At 57.3% G+C, this 18,742-nt stretch overlaps 2 long non-coding RNA genes across 2 annotated transcripts in view; one reads left to right on the forward strand and one right to left on the reverse strand.

The window, feature by feature from the left end:
* The window catches only part of LOC309854513, a 52,997-nt gene that overhangs the window by 22,039 nt on the left and 12,216 nt on the right, over nt 1–18,742 (reverse strand). The gene's annotated exons all lie outside the window — the stretch shown is intronic.
* On the forward strand, nt 6,319–7,478 carry LOC309854580. Its single transcript, XR_014306303.1, has 2 exons — nt 6,319–6,395; nt 6,524–7,478. It is a non-coding gene; the product is annotated as an uncharacterized lncRNA (long non-coding RNA).

Consider the following 18,742-nt stretch of genomic DNA (forward strand, 5'->3'; position numbering starts at 1 on the left):
CCGCCAGCCCCCTGCCCCATCGGCAGCTGCACTGGCCAGACCCACCCAGGGCGGCCATGAGCCATGAGCCCAGGCAGGAGCCCATCGCCACCACTGCACACAGCCCACTGGCTCATTCCACATTCACTGGTGTCACAGGATCTTAGCGGCAGGAGACAGTCACCAAGGGGGACACCCCCTATCATCCATGAGTGCTGGGGTGGGGGAAGAGCAGCAAAGCACAGAGGGCCTCCAGGTGGAGGCAGCAGCCCTGGAAGCCTCAGGAGGCCCTGCCTGCCAACTGCACAGACACACCACGGTCTCTGTCACCTCTAGGTGACGACACCTCTGTCACCACTAGGCTTCCTTCCCTTGTCCCTAGGACCAGTGGAGGCCACCTGAGGGGGCTCCATGCATTCCTGGCATTGGCTTTCCCTCAACCCAGCCATGCCCTAAGGCCCAGGACAAGGGCTGCCAGTGCTGGAAGGAAGCCGTGTGGAACCCAGGAAGCTGCCGGGATCCCGGACTCAGTAGGACCCACCTTTCTGGGGCTAGGGTCTATGGCTCAGGGTCCAGGTGCAGCTCTTCTTGGGAACGAGATTTAAATGCAAATCATCTCCCAGGAACAGGCTGCCAGGGAGGGAGGAAATGAAGACACCCAGCATGCAGCTGCCACTCCAGCTGGGTGCAGAGAAGAGCAGCCCCAGGGGGCAAGGGGCAAACCCCACACAGAGGAGCGGTGCCCATCCCAGGGCTGAGGGCAGCCAGCCCGCAGCCTGTCGGAGCACAGGGACCCCAGCCGGGCTGACCGCACAAGGCTGGACTCTGATCCCAGAGAACAAAGTGTCCTCCTGCTCTGTGGCTGATGGCATGGGACAATGCCAGACCCAGGATGCCCATGGGTCCCCACACAGAATGGGAGCACTGAGCATGGCTCTGTTCCTGAGAGGAACGCCCCACTGGGAGCCACGCACAGCCCTGTCACTCCCGCAAAGCTAAGGAAAGAACCCTGAACACGTGAGACGGGCTGACATGAGGGCACCCACCACGGTCCTCACCTGCCTGCGGGGCAGGGACACACTCACACACACACAGGTCGGGGCAGAAGCTGAGAAGACTAGAATGATTCTCCTGCCTTGATGATCCCAAGGCCCTGGATTCTGAACCAAGAATCCGTGGGTCACTGTGTAGGCTTGGAAGCTGCCCACCCCACGGGTGGGTGGTCCATGGGTCCATATCAGGGCCAGGGAGGGGATGCACCCCTGCCCCGATGTCCTTGATGCCTGCCCCCACTCCTGGGGCTATACCAAGTGCAGCCCACATGTCCAGGGACTCAGGCTAAGTAGGGGACTCCAAAATGACCCACGTCCTAAGCCCCAGAACCTACAGATGTGACCTCACTTGGAAAAACAGATCTTTACTGTTGTCATGAAATTAAAGATCTCAAGATGAGACCATCCTGGCTCATGAGGAGAGGTCCTGAATCCAGTGACAAGTGTCCTTAAAGAGACACGGATAAGGCGCCTGGGTGGCTCAGTGGGTTGAGCCGCTGCCTTCGGCTCGGGTCATGATCTCAGGGTCCTGGAATCGTGTCCCGCATTGGGCTCTCTGCTTAGCAGGGAGCCTGCTTCTCTCTCTCTCTGCCTACCTCTCTGCCCACTGGTGATCTCTGTCGAATAAATAAAATTTTTTAAAAAGAGAGAGAGACTCTGAGAAGCCACACGAAGATGGAGGCAGAGATTGGAGGGATGTGGCCACAATGCAAGGGACACCCAGAGCCTCCAGAGGCAGGAAGGAGTCTCCCCCAGAGCCTCTGGAGAGAGCATAACCCCACTAGCACCTTCTTCTCGGACTTTCAGCCTCCAGAAGTGTGAGAAAGTCCGTTTCCATCGTTTTCAGCCGCCCAGTTTGTGGTGAGTTGTTACGGCAGCCATGGGACAGTAACAGAGCCACCAGCCCAGAGGTGATGCGGGTGTAACAGGGGCACCCGTCACTCCCACGCTTCCCCTGACTTCTCTGGTCAGCCCTGGGGGTACAGCTGCCCCTCAGCCTCATGAGGACTCACCCCTGACCTCAGGCGACCCCAGATATGTCCCCAGTAAGAAGTAGAAACACCTCCCCTCAGAGAATTTACATGAAACGGACCAATTCCTCCAAGTCACAGAACAGCGAAGCCACCTAAAGTATTAACAGACACTGAGCAGTCTTGTAGCTACGAAAGACGCTCGACTCACAGTCACACATAAAGGGAAGTGTCGGCCCAAGCGGTTCAGCTGTGAATTCTGCCAAGCGCTTACAGGAGCAGTAACACCGATTATCCCCAATCCCCTCTAGAAAGGACAAACGCAGGGACACCTCCCGGTTCATTTTATCAGGCCAGCATTACTCCAAGACCAGAACCAGGACAGACGACACACGAAAACCACAGACCAACGTCCCTCACAACCAGAGAAGTCCTTGACAACTGCTAGAAACGTGCCAGCCCAGTGCCCGGGCGGACGGGCCCACACGCTGCGGGCACCTGGGCGGCAGCCGGTGAGCGCAGGGCTTCTGGCCTCGGCTCAGCTCTGTCTCCAGGTCACACCACTGGCCCTGAGGCGGGCTCCACACTCAGCAGGGAGTCTGCTTGCAATCCTCCCTCCCTCCGCCCCTGCCCCCCCACCCCTGCCCTGTGCACGCGATCGTTCTCCCATCCTCTCAAAATAATTAACTAAATAAACGAGGAGAAAAGAAAAGACTCACACTGACCCAGCTGGGCTCACCACAGAAACTGGAAGATCTGTTAACAACTAAGTAAGAAAACACACACGACCTTATCCGTAGATGCAAAAAAAAAAGAAAAAAAAAACATACCCTAGACAGAATTCAGCATCTACTTGTACTAAAGGAGTTTTCTTACCCGTCAGCAAATGAGAAGGGAACCTCCCCCCCACCCGACCCGCACACAAGGGAGACGGCCCCTCCTCGCAGGTCGGGCCCAGCACAAGCACGGCTGTCAGCCGCAGCCCTTCAGCATCACGCGCGGACGGAAAGGATACGGGACGCGCCGCAGAGAGTCCAAGAAACCTGACGAATGCAGCCAATGGATCCCCCATATGCGCAGCTTCAGGACCGGCGGGGCCCTCGGGACGGATGGACGGGCAAGAGTGCATGGAGTCTGCAGGGCCACAGGGCAGGCACGGGTTACCGACGGCCCTTCCTCAGAACCCACAGCCTGACCCAGGAGTGTGCGCTTCTTGACCAGCCATCACAATGGGATCGTTTCACAAACAGAAGAGAAGGGGACCTCGGGGTATCTGTGGGCGTCAGTCCCCTCATCAGGACCTGAGTCATGGCCCAGGTGCCGCAGAGCCCCCAAGGATCCCCACAGCCCAGCCCCTCTCCCAGAACTTAATTACGTCCACAAAGACCCAATTTCCAAACAAGGTCATGTTCAGAGGCTCTAGGGACCCCTCTTTGGGGGGACCACCCAGCCCACCAGGATCCGCAAACCAGCCTGGCACGAGGAGACACTACCAGCCTCAGCACATTCCCACAGCCTGGGAAGCACCCCCAGGCCAGACCCTGGCCACCCTGCACCCATCAGAGCCTCCATGCCAGCACATGCGGGGTGCTCACGTGCGCTCCGAGGGGAAGGCCTCTGATCTCTGACCGGTCTCTCCACTCACAGATCCCCCGGTGGGCCTCCCGCCCCAGATTTGATGATGCCCGATCCGCAGGGAAGTGTGGGGGTGACGGGTGCCTGATCCGCAGTCCTCTGCCAGCTCTCAGCTTGAGGGGCCCAACAGGGATGACCCCACCACCGCCTGAGTGGGAGCGCTGCCATCAAGTGACAGCCGGAGGTGGAGCCCGCCGCCTCACTGGTTTATGGCCATAGGGTCTGGCCAGGCTGCCTCCCCGCGAGTCCATTCCCTCTGACGCGTTGGGGTGATTCTGTCTCTGAGAAAAGCGAGAATGTTCCAGGCCTTGCCCCTCCCTCACAGAACTGCTAGGCTCCTGGCAAGGCCTCCTGAGGGACAGGCACCCAGGCCCGCAGGCAGCACAGAGGTCAGAACTGGACCCGGTGCCACGTCCTCGGGCTGCCCCAGCTCACGGCTGAGGGTCGTTAGCACTTAGTAGGCTCATGGTGGAGCCACCTGGGCCTGGGCGTTCCTCTGCGGGAAGTTTTAAATTATGAATTTAATCTCTTTATTACAAATCTACTCAGACTACTTCCTCTGAAGCAGTCACCGGAGTCGTCTTTCTAAGAATTTACACGTTGTCTCTATTAACATGTCAGTATATGGTCTCAACTGCAGCCCCTCGTGACCTTAAGTCAACAGTGACACAAGGCCAGTGGCCCTCTGGACACACAGGAACCACGACAGCCTGCGGCCGGCCTCACGCCTAACCTTACAGCAGAAAGCTCAGGCTGTCAGGCTCCCCGCATCCGACATGCGTCTCTGCTGCACCCTCTTCGAGTTGAAGAAATCGTGTACCATCCCTCATTTTCTCAATTTTTTCATGAACCGGTGCTGAAAGCTAATTACGTTTCCAGCATCAACTCATAAACAAACTGAAATGATCCATTTTCAGATACAAAATTACATCATCGAATCCCCGACATGACACAGTGATACGCTTGCTCGTAAACGCGTACTTCCAAACCCTAAATATTTATAACGCAAGTCGAACTTGCTGACGACAGTGTTCTCATCTCCCACACCACTACTTACCTTCACGCCACCCATTCAGCGTCTTAAGAGGAGCGCGTTCAAGTCCCCACAGACATCCCCACCTTTGCCCTGAAAGTGACCTGTGGCATCCGGGCCCGGCCCGGCCACCAGAGCCAGCAGTGGCAGCTGTTAGCAATGTATCAGACACTGACTTTAAATACCCGGGAGCACAACATAGGGCTAGCCTCGCCCCTTGGGGCTGCTGCTTCAAAAAACCCAGCGACCTGCTTTAAATAAGATTTTATTTATTTATTTGACAGAGATCACAGGCAGGCAGAGAGAGAGGGGCAAGAAGATTTCCCGCGGAGCAGAGAGCCGGATGCAGGGCTCGATCCCAGGACCCTGAGACCACGACCTGAGCTGAAGGCAGAAGCTCAACCCACTGAGCCACCCATGCGCCCCTTGCTATGGTTTTTTTGTTTGTTTATTTAAATTATCATGGCAGTCCTGCTGGGGAGACAATGTTGAGAAGCCCACAGAAGGCAGAGGAATCGCATCTGATTCTGAACCAAAGCCCGTGGACATTTCATGTCCAGTTTTGGGGGCCAGTCTGCATCATCCTTGGGCCAGAGCAGCCCTGGTTCTCAGGCTGGACCTACAGGGCTCTGGGTGGGGACAGCCCTGGCCCTGTGTCCCTGTTATAAGTGCATTCTCAAAGTTCCTCTTAAGTTTTGACACAGAAAAGACAAAAAGCAAAAACAATAGAATCACACAGATGTCAGACATCCGAGGGCACATCCTGGTGCGGCTCACAAGGGAAAAGGAACCCGCCTGGGCTCTTGGCGCTCTTTTCCAAAGGTGTCCCAAACATCTTCTCTCCCCAAGCTGCCCCACCCACCCCACGCCTTGCCATGGGAGGGGCATGTAGGCAGCAGGACTCTGCGGAGCCTCCCCTCACCCAGGCTCGGGGGGCCACTCGGGCCAGCAGGAGCCCGTACCCCGGGGTCTGTGCCCCGACCAGACCACTCCAAAATGGGAAGGTGACCAGCACCAACCCAACAACCGATGTGTGGCCCCACCGGGATGGGCAGGCGCAGGCTCCCCTGGGGCATGCAGGAAGGGTGTGTGGGACTCTGCAGGCCTCCCTGGGGGGACCCGCCCGCACTCCACCTGGGGCGCCCCAGCTGACCGAGCCAAGCCCCCATACCCCGCACACACACACACACACACACACTCCTGCAGACAACCGCAACTCTCAGAGCCCACAGCTACCCTCCAGGCGGACTATGTCTGCCCCACAACACAGAGACCCAGTGCTGGGCCGGGTTCCAGGCACCCTCAGCCACAGCCTCCCTGAACCACGTGAGCCCCCAGAGAGCCCCCCGCCCACCCTGGAGTCCGCAGCGGCTCAGTGGCCCCGCCACCCAAACGCCCGACACACCAGCCCCCCAGCCATCCGCACAGCCGCCCCCTAGCCGTCCCTGTAAGGGCCTGCCCCTCCCAGAGGAACTTGCTTGTGGACCCCGATGTAGGGGTGGGGCAGGCCAGGTGGAGATGTCCAATCGGTGCAGCATGTGTATATCCACTAGGGTGGATTGAGATCCGATTGGCCACCTGTATAGGGATGGGACTCAACCAACTGCATAAAGGTTGCTGCGACGGGAGCAGAAGAGTCCACGGGAGCGAAGAGTCGGCGGAGTGGAGGAGCTATAACAGCTCTTGTAAGAGCTATAACCACCGCGAGCGGTCCCACCTCCAGCGGTCCTGCCTCCGGTGGCCCCGAGAGCCGCCGCCTGCAGCTTCCAGCTGCCTGCAGCACCCAGCCGCCTGCAGCTTCCAACCGCCTGCGGTCCTGCCTCCGGCGGTCCTGCCTCCGGCGGCCCCAAGAGCCGCCGCCTGCAGCCTCCAGCCACCGGGGGTCCCGAGCCGCCGCCTGCAGCCTCCAGCCGCCTGCAGCTTCAAGCCCCCTGAGGCCCCGCCTCTGGTGGCCCTGAGCCACCTGCAGCCTTCAGCCACGTGCAGCTTCCAGCAACCCCAAGCTGCCCAGACACCAGTGGTCCAACTGTCAGCTGTCCCTCGACATCTGTGGCCCTGAGACACCAGCGGTCCAGCTGTCAGTGGTCCCTCGACGCCTGCGGCCCTGAGACTCCAGTGGTCCAGCGGCCCAGCGGTCAGCGGTCCCGAGATACCAGTGGTCCAGCAGTCCTGTGCTCAGCGGTCCCCATGCCTGCAGCACCTAGACGTCAATGGTGCCGAGACACCAGCAGTCCAGCAGCCCAGCGGTCAGCGGTCCTGATGCCTGCAGCCCCTGGATGCCAGCGGTCCCGAGACGCCAGTGGCCCAGAGATGCCAACAGCCCCTAGCCGCCAGCAGCCTTGCCGCAAAATGCCTTGCCACCCCAAGCCACGAGCGGCCTTGTCCGCAGCGGTGGCTTCCTCTGGGTGGCAACCTTGTCAGAGTGGCATCGTGGGGAGCAGAGTCTGTGTCATCCGGGTTGTCCTCCTTGTCATCGTCGCTGTCATCGTTGCCTCTTCGTCGTCAGGAGCGGCCTCATCCGGGAAGCGGTCTTGTCCAGAATGGCATCTTCTTGGGAGCGGCCTTGTCTGGGGAGCAACCTCATGGAGCAGCGGCCTCATCTTGGGAGTGGCCTCTTCTTGGGAGCGGCTCCGATCATGGAGCGGCCTCATCTGCGGAGCAGCCTCATCTAGAGCAGCCTCGTCTGGAGCGGCCTTCTTGGGAGTGACCTTGTCGGGGTCATCGTCCTTGTCTTTTCGTAAGAGATAGCCCTGACCGGTCAGTTTGATTCTTGATGCTTGGCGCGAAATAAAGTTTTGTTTGACCTTCGCTTTGTATCAGTCTCGTTCCTTTGATCACGAACCCTAACATTTGGGGGCTCGTCCGGGATCAAATGAAGAGAACTGAGCCAGCATCAGAATTTTTAGGAAAAGCCTTCAGAGGTATTGGGTTCGGAGGTATTGGGTTTTGAGGTATTGGGTTTTGAGGTATTGGGTTCGGAGGTATTGGGTTCAGAGGTATTGGGATCTGAGGTATTGGGATCCTATCTGTCTGGTTGGAGCTCCAGGGTATAGCCCACCGGGGAAAAGCTGGACGCAGCCATGCTCCCTAGGGCTGGAGTGGATGCGGGGACGCCCCATCCCTCTGCTGATAGATCGACAGGGGGTTCGAGTCCCCCTGTGCGGTCAAGGGGGTTAGAGTCCCCCTGTATGGTCGGGGGGTTCGAGTCCCCCTGGGCGGTCCCGGGGGGTTCGAGTCCCCCTGGATGGTCAGGGGGTTCGAGTCCCCCGCCAGTTGTGGGGGTTCGAGTCCCCCTGCGTGGTCAGGGGGTTCGAGTCCCCCTGGGCGGTCGGGGGGTTCGAGTCCCCCTAGACGGTCGGGGGGTGCGAGTCCCCTGCCTCCCTTTAGACAGTTGAGGGGTTCAAGTCCCCTTAGACGGTTGGGGGATAAAGATAGCTCCCACCAGTGGCTAGCTCTGGGTAAATTAAAAAGTGTGTAGAAATTAATGCACTCCATAAATTTGGTCAGTAGGTCAAAGAGAAAAATCAAATTAGGAAATTCATTGAGCTATACAAGAACAAAAATGCAACACACCAAAGCTTATGGAATGTCACTAAAACAGTACTTAAAGGGAAATTATAGCAGTAAGCACCTGTTTTAAAGGAAACAAATAAACAAACAAAAAAACCCTCAAACCCTACCTTAAAAATATTGAGAAGAGAACAAACTGAACCTGAAACAAGTGGTTGAAGGAATGTGGCAAGCAGAGAGTAAGGGGACGCTGGCTTTCATCTCTCTGTTCCTCATAATAGATGTGGGGCTTCTCCCTCACTCATTTCGTGTGTTAAGGGTTATAACGAGCCACCTGGAGTTAGTCAAATGCCGGGTTGAGGTGTCCAATGCTGATGCTCATTAGAACCGGGCGTGGAATATGAGTGCCTAGTGGGCCACTTTTGGTAAGCAGAACTGGCACTGTGGGATGAACCGACCTCGAGACAGAGACTTTAAGGAATATTCCCAAGCAGCTGCCGAAACTTCTTTTGTTTCGGGGAATTCCTTGCCTTCTCTGGCCCGATGTGGACTGCCTAGCCCCCCCCCCTCCTTGCTGGCAGGGAAAGCATGGCATCTGAAGTGTAATGGGCCCAGGTGGAACATGAGGTCTGTTGGCGAAGGGATGGCTGGGCTGATGGTTAACTGTCTGTTTCAAGGGTTTAATGAGTAATTGTTAAAGTGGCTTCTGAAGTCTTTGGTAACCTGAAACTGTGAAGGGTTGCTGGAATGACAAATGGAGTTAAATTTGTTGGACATCTAGATCCTAACCAAATGGGATGAAATGCTAGGGCGCTGGTTGCTGGAACTGGGGTTTTACTTTTGAAATCTGCTGGTGAACACGTTCTGTGCTTAACTGATAAATTTGCCATCTAAAGAATTCTGTTGTAACAACTCACAATTGGTTTTGTCTTCAGTAGAGGTTAAGGTATTCCTAAGAGTACAAAATTCTGTTAAGTGCAATTAAGACTGATGGAAATGAGAAAAGCAACTCTGTATGTAAAAAGTAGGAGATATGCAAAAAGAGAGAAAAACAGCCGTGAGGCCACTGTCAGAGCTAAATCCATTCATAAAAGAATGGAAGGGGAGACTGATCACCTCCCATTAGCCAAGGATACCCAAAGGGGAGGATGTCCAACCTGTTTGAATCTGGAGAGTGTCTGACTGTGAATGTATCTCTATGGCTCCACCGCTTCCGTTATGGAGTCTGAATGGACTGCACCCTGAATCTTGCAGGGCGTCATATGTCATAACGGTCATCTACTCCACGGAGTAGCCTGGTCCAGGGTTTATAAGGACAGACCTTAGATAAGACGCTCCTAAGTTCCTGCAAGGGATGCGAGCAGGACGGCATCCAGGGACAGCCCTGCTCCGATGGCAGAGCAGACCACAGCTGTTCTCTCTGGGCTCCTCCACCCAGAATCTGGGAGATGGAACAGGGAAAATTCTGTGCAATGAATTTGGACTCTGGCTCAGCACCCAGCAGAGGTGTGTAGGCTCAAAGGTGTGCCTACGTGCCTTCGTCCATCGTCAGGAACTTGGGATCAGTAGCCGGCAACAGGGCCGGGTAGCCTCCCCTTGCTGAGTACTGCTGCTCCTGGGAGCACAGCCTGGGGAGTGGGCGGTGTGGGTTCAGGTGAGGCAGCCCTGCTGCCAGGTGGCCGATACCCCCATGCTAGAACACGCATGCCCATGAGCCTCAGCACCTCTGTGTTGGCTTTCAGACCTAGAAAAACGAGAGTCTGAGGGTCCACTTTGAGTCTAGGAAGCCATCTTCCAAGGGGAAGAAAACTCTCAAGTTCCATGAGCTGCCCGTCCCTCTTCTCTGATGTCTGGACTTGATGGGTCACACAAGGGCCCATGGGAGGAGCTCGGGAGTCAAGGCTTCAAATCTTGGCCATCGGAGGCTGCTAGGGACCTGTCCCAATTGATACACGTGCAGCTGCTGGCACGTTCCTGAATATGCTGGCTCTCTGCAGCCTCTGCATCTTTGAACGACATGTCCATCTGTCTGAAACATCATTCTGTTCCAAGCACTTAGAAACCCTCCACTACCTCTTCTTTTGTACAGAATGGGTATGACCACAAGGCATCCGTAGCCCAAGAAGGCTAGGGGCCAACGTAACTGAACAAGAGAGATATGGTAGCTAACCAAGCCTGGACAGATTAAGGTAACAGTAGGGTATGAGAAAGTTCAGCTTCCTCCAGCAAGGGAAGGACGGTTCCATGTTACATAGGGTGTCGCGTACACTCATCTGAGAATATCGGGTAAGAACCCGTTGATTGTCTATGGCCATACCACCCTGAACGCGCCCGATCTCGTCTGATCTTGGAAGCTAAGCAGGGTCGGGCCTGGTTAGTACTTGGATGGAAGACTTCCAGGGAATACCGGTTGCTTTTGCTTTGATCTCCAAGAGGGAATTTCTTGGGATGGTGGGCTACTGCAGGATGTGGATGCTGCCTTCATGGAGATGGCACAACCTCTCTACGAACTGGCTAAGGGAGGACTCACTATGGTAGAGTGTGGACAGCTGAGGCAGAAGGAGCATTTTGGGAATTACAAAGAGCCTTACTGTGTGCCCCAGCATCGGTCATCCCAGATGTTACCAAGCCCTTCCACTTGTATGTGGATGAAAAGGCAGGGCTGACTAAAGGAGTTTTGACTCAGACTCTGGGGCCTTGGTGAAGGCCAGTGGCCTATCTTAGCAAGAAACTAGATCCAGTAGCAGCTGGGTTCCCCCTTTGTTTCTGCATAATTGCTGCCATGGCCCTCCTGGTCAAGGATGCATGCAAATTGACTCTGGGTCAAAATCTCATATTGACCACCACCCATGTTATCGAGGGCCTTCTCCGGACTCCACCAGACTGGTGGATGACAAATGCCCGAGTGACGAGGTATCAGGCCCTCCTCCTGAATGAAAAGTGATCTTCTGGCCCCCAGCAGTGCTAAATCCAGCCACGTTGCTACCAGAGGTGCTGGCTGACCACCCACACGACTGCGGGAAGGTCCTAACCCAAGTCACGGGAATAAGGCCGGATCTCAGAGACACTCCCTTCCCAGATGCGGAAATGACTCTGTTCACAGAAGGGAGTAGTTACATGGTCAATGGAAAGAGGTATGCGGGGGCTGCAAGACTCTGGACGACAGCCCTGCCACACAGGATCTTGGTGGAAAAGCAAAGCTGATTGCATTCACCAAGGCGCTACAGATGGCCAAGGCTGCGGACACTAATTGGAAACTACAGTGTGCCTACTGGCCCCAGAGCTCTGAGCAAGGAGAGAGAATGAACCAGACTCTCAACGAGACCTTGATAAAGTTAATTCTGGCGGCTGGCGGTGGATGGATGGATCTCCTTCCTTTTGCTCTCAGGGCACGATGTACACCCTATTTAAACAAGGTGACCCCATTTGAAATAATGTTTGGGAGGACCCCTCCCTCGCTCTGTCCTAGGCTACAGGAGGTTGCCCTAGCAGAAATGACTGATCAGTCTATACCCCAGTCACTGCAGGCATTACAGTCTGTCTTAAAAAAAAGGGATCCAAACTGCCCACACTGGGACAGAGACAGTGGTGGAACCACATCCCAGGGACTTGATTTGGATACGTCACTACCAAGTGAGGAACTTGAAGCCTCGCTGGAAGGGACAATTTACTGTTATCCTAACCACCCCCACGGCAGTAAAAGTAGAAGGCATTAGGGCCTGGGTTCATGCGGGTCACGTCAAACGAGCCGAGTAAGGATGCCCCCCCAGATGGGAGCAGCAGCCGACAGACCCAGCTGACCATGGACTAAAAAGTTGTAAGTTTATTGTTGCTATACTAAAGAAGTTTATTGTTGCTATACTAAAGAAAATTGGGGTGATAAAATGTTAGTCTTATATGTTCAATATAAGATAGAACTATCTGAGAAGTCAAGGATTTGACTAATCTCCAAAGAAAAGGGGGGAATGTAAGGGCCTGCCCCTCCCAGAGGAACTTGCTTGTGGACCCCGATGTAGGGGTGGGGCAGGCCAGGTGGAGATGTCCAATCGGTTTAGCATGTGTATATCCACTAGGGTGGATTGAGATCCGATTGGCCACCTGTATAGGGGTGGGACTCAACCAACTGCATAAAGGTTGCTGCGACGGGAGCAGAAGAGTCCACGGGAGCGAAGAGTCGGCGGAGTGGAGGAGCTATAACAGCTCTTGTAAGAGCTATAACCACCGCGAGCGGTCCCACCTCCAGCGGTCCTGCCTCCGGCGGCCCCGAGAGCCGCCACCTGCAGCTTCCAGCTTCCTGCAGCACCCAGCCACCTGCAGCTTCCAACCGCCTGCGGTCCTGCCTCCGGCGGTCCTGCCTCTGGTGGCCCCGAGAGCCGCCGCCTACAGCCTCCAGCCACCGGGGTTCCCGAGCCACCGCCTGCAGCCTCCAGCCGCCTGCAGCTTCAAGCCCCCTGAGACCCCGCCTCCAGTGGCCCTGAGCCACCGGCAGCCTTCAGCCACGTGCAGCTTCCAGCAACCCCAAGCTGCCCAGACACCAGTGGTCCAGCTGTCAGCGGTCCCTCGACGCCTGCGGCCCTGAGACTCCAGTGGTCCAGCGGCCCAGCGGTCAGCGGTCCCGAGATACCAGTGGTCCAGCAGTCCTGTGCTCAGCAGTCCCCACGCCTGCAGCCCCTAGACGTCAATGGTGCCAAGACACCAGCAGTCCAGCAGCCCAGCGGTCAGCGGTCCTGATGCCTGCAGCCCCTGGATGCCAGCGGTCCCGAGACGCCAGTGGCCCAGAGATGCCAACAGCCCCTAGCCGCCAGCAGCCTTGCCGCAAAATGCCTTGCCACCCCGAGCCACGAGCGGCCTTGTCCGCAGCGGTGGCTTCCTCTGGGTGGCAACCTTGTCAGAGTGGCATCGTGGGGAGCAGAGTCTGTGTCATCCGGGTTGTCCTCCTTGTCATCATCGCTGTCATCGTTGCCTCTTCGTTGTCGGGAGCGGCCTCATCCGGGAAGCGGTCTTGTCCAGAATGGCGTCTTCTTGGGAGCGGCCTTGTCTGGGGAGCAACCTCATGGAGCAGCGGCCTCATCTTGGGAGTGGCCTCTTCTTGGGAGCGGCTCCGATCATGGAGCGGCCTCATCTGCGGAGCAGCCTCATCTAGAGCAGCCTCGTCTGGAGCGGCCTTCTTGGGAGTGACCTTGTCGGGGTCATCGTCCTTGTCTTTTCGTAAGAGATAGCCCTGACCGGTCAGTTTGATTCTTGATGCTTGGCGCGAAATAAAGTTTTGTTTGACCTTCACTTTCTATCAGTCTCGTTCCTTTGATCACGGACCCTAACAGTCCCCAGCTCTCGCTGTGGGCGCGCCCCAAAGCACGTCCCCCAGCTGGGTTCCAGCTGCCCGCCCCCCAACCCCGGGCCTCGCACACCTCGTCCCCACTCCCATGGCTCCGGGCGCACTACCCTGCCAGCGGACCCCACTCACATTTGTCTTCTCCGCGAGACCATCCGATGTCCGGCCGTGAAGACTCCGCGAATTCCCGCCGCGGCCACGGCTTCCCCAGCTCGGGAACCCGGAGGCGCCCTCACAGTCCCGCACCTGAAATCCGCACCCAGATGCCCGCTAAGAACGGCCTCGCCTGGGCACCTGGGTGACTCAGTGGTTTAAAGCCTCTGCCTTCAGGGGCACCTGGGTGGCTCAGTGGGTTAAGCCGCTGCCTTTGGCTCAGGTCATGATCCCAGGGTCCTGGGATCGAGTCCCGCATCGGGCTCTCTGCTCAGCGGGGAGCCTGCTTCCCTCTCTCTCTGCCTGCCTCTCCATCTACTTGTGATCTCTCTGTCTAATAAATAAATAAATAAAATCTTAAAAAAAAAAAAAAAAAGCCTCTGCCTTCAGCTCAAGTCATGGTCCCAGGGTCCTGGGATCAAGCCCCACGTCGGGCTCTCTGCTCCGCAGGGAGTCTGCTTCCTCCCCTCTCTCCGCCTGCTTCTCTGCCTACTTGTGACCTCTGTCTGTCAAATAAATAAATAAAATCTTAAAAAAAAAAAAAAAGCCGCGCCTGCGCACAGCCATGAGCGGGGAAGACACGTGCGGACGGCCTGCTCCTGCGCGCTGGGGTGACGAGCACAGCCTGCAACCGTGCCCGCGCGCAGCTGCCAGCAAGGAAACACGCGGGGATGACATGCAGCTGCGTGCAGGGGTGACGACCAGGGCCTGCGGCCGTGCCTACACACAGTGGCGAGCAGGGAAGCTTGCACAGCTTATGGCTGCACAAGGGAGAGAAGAGGCGCTCATCTGACAGCCATGGGCTGCGGCCACGCGTGGGCACAAACGTCTCCCCGCCCCGGGAAATTCCGCGGCCGCGGCGGCTTCCCGGAGCCACACACGGGAGGCCCAGGCGGAAGCGAGCAGAGCCCACTGGTCTCCCCAGGTCGCGAAGGCAGGGCCTGGGTGTTTGCATTCCCTCTGGGGCTGCCGGCTGGGTGGCGGTGGCCCACTGGAGACAAATGACGAGTAGTACCTCCGTGGCGGTGGCATTCTTTACTGAGTGACATAAACGTAACCATCCAGATGAGACGGCTGAACCGAGGCTCCACGGAAGCAGGAGGCTGCCCAGGACCCGCGCCCCCGCGGGCAACAGGCCTGCCGATCCCGCAAACTTCACACCCCCAAGGGCAGAGAGTAGCAGAGCCGTCTGAATCACTCTGCATCACTGAAGCTGTGCGACACGCTGGACCCTGTGCAGGGCAGGGGGCGCTGACCCCACTCCCGGGAGGCCCGAGGCGAGTCCCCGCAGCCGCGCTGACCCCAGCTCCGTCCGCGCGAGGCCCCAGGCGAAGTAGGGGGTGAGGGTCCTGACCCCAGCTCCCAGGAGGCCCCAAGCAGAGCCCCGCACACGGTGGGAAGAGGACACCATGGCCCGGCAGACCGGCTCCCAGACACCACAGCAGCTTTGCCAGGGAAATCCAGTTGCGAAAGTCACTCTAGTGCAGTTCGGAGGAGAAAAATCACAGGCTTCTCCCCAGAGGTGCAGATAAAGCCCTGGGCAGAAGGTAAGGCCCCTTCCTGATGGACACGGAATGAGTAAGGACCACAGGAAGCGACTGCTGCTTTCCAACCAGTGACACAGACACATGTTTTGCAAACCCATCACCTCACTGAAGCAGCAGATGCGCTCCTACTTGAGGAGCGGCATGGGGAGGGCCATGCCTGCCACGTCTACTGCCCGTGAGCCCTGCCATTAGAGGCCTCAGCCACCACCGTCTGACAGGGGAGGGCATCAGGGCCACAAGAATGGAGCCCGCGGGGGTTATGTTCAAAGAGACCAATGAACCTGGGAAACCCTGCAACAACAATGTCTAACCAAACTCTCGGTGAGGACAGCGTGTCTCACTTCCTCTGCATCCAAATCCAGCCAGGCCATGCAGCCACTAAGCATGGGAAATGGGGCACGTGTGGCTGAGTAGTGAGTGTCTGTCCCATTTCCTTTCGTCTTCTGCACACGGGAACCTAGCCACACGGGTCTGTCGACCTGGCAGCAAGCACGGCACCAGACCGTCAACAGAGAGTGGACCTCTCAAATAATCCACGAACTCAGGAATGCTGAAACTCACACACAGACCCCCCAAAGTCTTCATGTCCGCACAAAGTCACCCACGGGCAGGCGGAGTAGCCGAGGAGCCCCGCCGATGGTGGAGACCGACGGTAAAACACTCACAAGTGACCGTAGCAGGAAGTGTGCAAGTGTCGTTACGGGACAGGGAAAGGACTGTGATTACAGACTGCAGAGCAGAGATGATATCCCCGTGTGGCCACTAACACCCCCCACAGGGAGCACACCCTGAAACCCTCCCCTCGGCCGCTTCAGGCCTGACAGGGGAAAAGCCAACGTGGTAAAATGCTCACGTCTGGGCAACCCAACAGGAAGGAACGCGGGGATTCTTGTACCGTTTTTGCAACTGTTCCCTACACATGAGGTTATTTCAGAGGAGAGAATTTATTTCAAATGCCTACGTCCTGGGACCAGGTGCTCCCCAGCCGGAACTCGGTCACGCTTGGTCAAGGAGCGCAGCTTCTGGGGGGATAAGCTCTGCTCGTTCTGGCCTTGGTGATTACCTCCTGAAAGTCCCCGGACACTTCTCACACACCCACCGAGAACTGGGTGGGCTGCTCCAGACACACTGATCCTGACCAACCCCCAGCACATCATGGGGGCGAGGGAGGAGAGCAGAGGGCATGCCTGGATGCACAGGCGTCTGCACACATACAGTGTCCCCGGGACCCCCAGCCTCGCAACCAGCCACCTCTCCACGGGAGCCGGCAGCCCCGAGGTTGGGAAAAGCCATGTCTCTGTGCATTTGTCTAAAAATTGATTTTTAGGGTGCCTGGGTGGCTCAGTGGGTTAAGCCGCTGCCTTCGGCTCAGGTCATGATCTCAGGGTCCTGGGATCAAGTCCCGCATCGGGCTCTCTGCTCAGCAGGGAGCCTGCTTTCTCCCCTCTCTCTCTCTGCCTGCCTCTCTGCCTACTTGTGATCTCTCTCTGTCAAATAAATAAATAAAATCTTTAAAAAAAAAATAAAAAAATAAAAATTGATTTTTAAAATGTGAATGGTTTTCAATACTGTCAAAGACAAGAGGCTACAGATGGGACCCTGCAGGGGGTTGAACTGTCTCACAAGATGACAGGCCTCAGCCCTGACCCCCAGGATCTCAGAATGGGGCCTTATCTGGAAATAGGGCCATTTCAGGTGTGAACAGTACAAAGGGGTCGCTCTCCTGGAGTCAGCCAGTCCCACCCCAACAACCCAACAAGACCGAGTCCTCACAAGGAGGTGCCATGTGACCCCAGAGGCACTGACAGGGTGAGGGACAAGAAGGATCGCTGCCACACCAGAGACTGGAGGAGGCGGGAGGTGCCCCCGAGACAGCGTGGCCCCTTGACCCCGCAGTTTGGGACTTACGGCCTGCAGACAGAGGAGGGTGGGTGCAGTTTGAGCCCTAAGCTTGTGGCTTTGTTAGGGCAGCGCTAGGAAAGGAAAGCACACAGAAATGCCTGAGTCCACAGCACGCACAGCAGCCATGAACACTCCCCTGGCCCTGGAGACCTCCTCCTCCATCCTGTCCTCGGCCTTGTCCCAGGATGTGGAAGGGTCCCAACTGCTGTAAGGATAAACCACCTCTGGCTCATTCGGTGCACATGTGGGTTCTTCTTTTCAATGCTAATAAGCACGCGCAGGAGGCCCCGGAAAGCTCAGAGGCACTACAGACAGGGCTCTGCCACCTGCAGCACCGGGGGCGGGGGAAGGTCTGCTGACCGCAGGCCAGAGAGGACAGGCACACGCACACTGGCAGGCATTCCTGTAGCTGCAGTGGCTGCAGCCAATGGAACAGCAGCAGCCGTGCCAGCCTGAGCTTCTCACAGGTGCACAGGCACGTGGCCTCTGAGGGTGGCCACCACCCAGCTGCAGGGGCAGGAGCAGGTGCCCAGACAGACAGACGCCGCTCATTCTGCTGTCCCAGAAACGAACACGGGCCACAGCTGCGTGCACACGCACATCCCAGCCGCAAAGGCTCACGGGGCACCACTGCATCCTCACATCCCTGACTGGCCTCCAACAGGACAGCCCACATCGTCAGCCCCAGCCCTGAGCGGACATGGGGCAGATGGACCATCCCCAGAGCTGGTGTCGGAGCTGGGGTCCCTTCCCACTCCCTGCTGGCCCCGGGCAGAGCCCAGGACAGGTGGCTCTGTCCTTCCCAGAATGAGCAGCACTAAAGCCACGAAGACATGGGACAAGGCAGGCTCCTCCCTAGGGACTGGCAGCTGCCGTGCTCTGAGCAGCACAGCAGATTCGCAGGCTCAGACACGGAGAACCCGAATGAGCCCGTGGACACAGCAGAACTGGGGCATTAGCGAACTCACGGCTCTGATGTACCTGGAGAAGAAGGTGCCTGCCAAAGTGTGTGCACCCAGGAGTTTCTCAATCCTGAAGCACCGGGGCTGTGGGGAGGGGCAGGGGATCTCAGCACCTGTGTCCCAGAGAGCAAGGAAGGCCACCAAGCAAGGGCCCCCAAGACAGACTCCCACCGGCCACGGCCCCGGCAGCTCGAGCGTGAAAATAAGAGGCAATCACAGGTGTCGATGAAGAGAGTTTGGTGGGAAACAGGCCACTGACGGTCCCCAGGCTGCGAGGGCGGAAGGGGCCCGGAGAACTCCTTGCTGACAGAGCCACACGGGGGAAGCAGGCCGTCCTCCGGGGATAGGCCAGGTGCCAACCCTGCACCAGGGTGCACACACCTGCCACTGACAGCAAGGGGTTGTGAGGCAGACTCAAAGTGGGGGACCTACCAGGCAGTCGAGGAGATGGACACACGTCAACCTGTCCCCCCAGATCCTACCCTGCGCACACACCCCCGTTCGCAAGGGGTCCCCACGTGGTGGCTCGAGGGTATTCCACAGCTAATCCCCTTCCCAGGAGGACCCTACGGTGGAGATTACCTTTACGTTGACTCTGCTTTGGCATTTTCCTAGGAATTGAGTGACCCACCCCCCTTGGCACAGAGCTGAAATTCCAGGTGGGGG

The sequence above is a fragment of the Mustela nivalis genome (genome assembly GCF_964662115.1).
Source record: "Mustela nivalis genome assembly, chromosome: 19".
In the NCBI taxonomy this organism is placed as follows: domain Eukaryota; kingdom Metazoa; phylum Chordata; class Mammalia; order Carnivora; family Mustelidae; genus Mustela; species Mustela nivalis.